The following is a 2,612-nucleotide window of genomic DNA, read 5'->3' as shown; positions in this document are numbered from 1 at the left end:
AGAGAAAATCGAAACTCTTGCGTCTTTCTATATCTCCTAACAAGGACTATTTTCCTAGGAATCTCTGCTGTTGGATCGCATTCTAACGAATCCCTAGGGAATTTGTAAGAAATTCTTTTCTTTTTTAATATCTAATTTTGTATTAACAAAATTAGATATTAAAAAAGAAATCCGAAGCTAAAAACAAGAGAAGAATAAAAATAAGTAATAATAATGGATTATCATACATATATTTCATGTAGAAAGATGCATAGGCCCGTTTATTTAGTTCTACATTCCTTGCGCTTAGTATATATACTCATTTAGTATACTTAGTATACTTATATACAATTATATAAGTATACTTAATATACATTTATATACGAATTAGAATATGATAATAATTAGAATATGAATTCTAATTATTATAGGATATCCTTATACCAATAACAGGTACAAATATTAAATCGAGGTACCCTTTCTATGACAATTCTCAACAGCTTTCCCTCTATTTTTGTGCCTTTAGTGGGCCTAGTATTTCCGGCAATGGCAATGGCTTCGTTATTTCTTTATCTTGAAAAAAATAAGATTTTGTAAATCCGATCGGATCAAGGTCAAATCTCGTCTAGTTTTTTTCAAGACTTAGCGATGACGGATATCCATTTAGTAGAATAGTGTATAAGACTAAGAGGCGGCTTTCCCCGAACATAAACGAAGAGCTCTTATGCATGTGTAAACATGATATATAGGTACATAAATTCTATCTATTTTGAACAAGAGGCTGTGATCCGAACTCATGTCTGCAATGAAAGTCAATGGTACCAATCTACAGGGACTTATATGAAGGGGATACTCTTATTTTATTCTACCTCACCAATTCGATGAATTATTGCTAAGAGCTCACGTCCAAATAGTACTAGTTGATGAGAGTTACTTCGGAAATACAAAAAGTAAACTAAAATGGATTTGGTTTTGGTTATTTCCCCAATTCCAATAAAATGCAACTGGAGCTAGTATGTATGAGTTGGCGATCAGAATATATATGGGTAGAATTTATAGCGGGCTCTCGCAAACCAGGCAATTTCTTCTGGGCCTTTATCCTTTTTTTAGGCTCATTAGGATTCTTAGTGGTTGGAATTTCTAGTTATCTTGATAGGAATTTGCTATCTTTATTTCCGTCGCAGCAAATCAATTTTTTTCCACAAGGGATCGTGATGTCTTTCTACGGGATCGCGGGTCTCTTTATTAGTTCCTATTTGTGGTGCACAATTATATGGAATGTAGGTAGCGGTTATGATCGATTTGATACAAAAGAGGGAATAGTGTGTATTTTTCGTTGGGGATTTCCTGGAAAAAATCGCCGCATCTTTCTACGATTCCTTATGAAAGATATTCAGTCCATCAGAATAGAAGTTAAAGAGGGTATTTATGCTCGTCGTGTCCTTTATATAGAAAGCAGAGGCTTGGGGGCCATTCCCTTGAATCGTACTGATGAGAATTTGACTCCGCGAGAAATTGAGCAAAAGGCTGCGGAATTGGCCTATTTCTTGCGTGTACCAATTGAAGGATTTTGAAAAATGAACTGAAGAATAAACGCTTTCTTAGCAGGAGGAAACCCCCACGAATCCATTTTTCTTTAGCAAAACGGACTTGATTGAAGTTTCTTCCGAACGACCTGTTGGACCAAAGCAAACGTGTACGGAACAGCCATAATCTAAAACGAAACCCTTTTCTTTTATACTTTCTTTTGTCTTTACTACTGACCAAAGAATTGGATCTCATAAAATGAGGACTTTTCCGTCTTTTTTTTTTCACTCATTTTTGATCATCACAATATTCTTCAGAAAATTCTCTCAAATATTCCTTGGACTATGCTCGGGGACGGGGCTGGGGAGCCCGCTAATTTTTTTTTGCGAAATATTCGAAAGTTTCATTTTTAATAGAAGGTAAGTTCTTTCATTTCGAAATGCGACTAATATTTATTTTTTGAATTTGAATCTTTCGGGCATTCATCGAAGGGGGGAATCACTTCGAATATTTGATCAATTGAGATATCCGGAAACCCTATTTTTTTTATTATTTCTTGCTTCAAATTCAAATTTGAATTTGAAGCGAGAATTCGCGGTGGATTCTTCTTCGATTTCTGTAGGTTTGCTACACTCGGTTCAAGGACTAACCGCCGAATCCCAACTAAAAAAAAAAGACTCGATTTATAGGCGCGATACCTTGTAATCGAACTCATGCTTGATAGAAATATTAGACGCATAGAATCAACAAATGAGGTGGGTTCATTAACAATTCACAGATGAAAAAATGACAAAAAAGAACGCATCCATTCCCCTTAGATATCTTTCATCTATAGTATTTGTAGTATTTTTGCCCTGGTGGATCCCTCTCTCATTTAATAAAAGTCTGGAATCCTGGGTTACTAATTGGTGGAATACTAGTCAATCCGAAACCTTTTTGAATGATATTCAAGAAAAGGCTATTCTAGAAAAATTCATAGAATTAGAGGAATTATTTCTCTTGGACGAAATGATAAAGGAATTTCCGGAAAGACGTCTAGAAAAGCTTCGTATAGGGCTCCAGAAAGAAACAATCCAATTAATCAAGATGCACGATGAGGATCATAT

This window comes from Citrus sinensis, mitochondrion (genome assembly GCF_022201045.2).
Source record: "Citrus sinensis mitochondrion, complete genome".
In the NCBI taxonomy this organism is placed as follows: Eukaryota; Viridiplantae; Streptophyta; class Magnoliopsida; order Sapindales; family Rutaceae; genus Citrus; species Citrus sinensis.
This window is presented reverse-complemented; position numbering follows the sequence as displayed.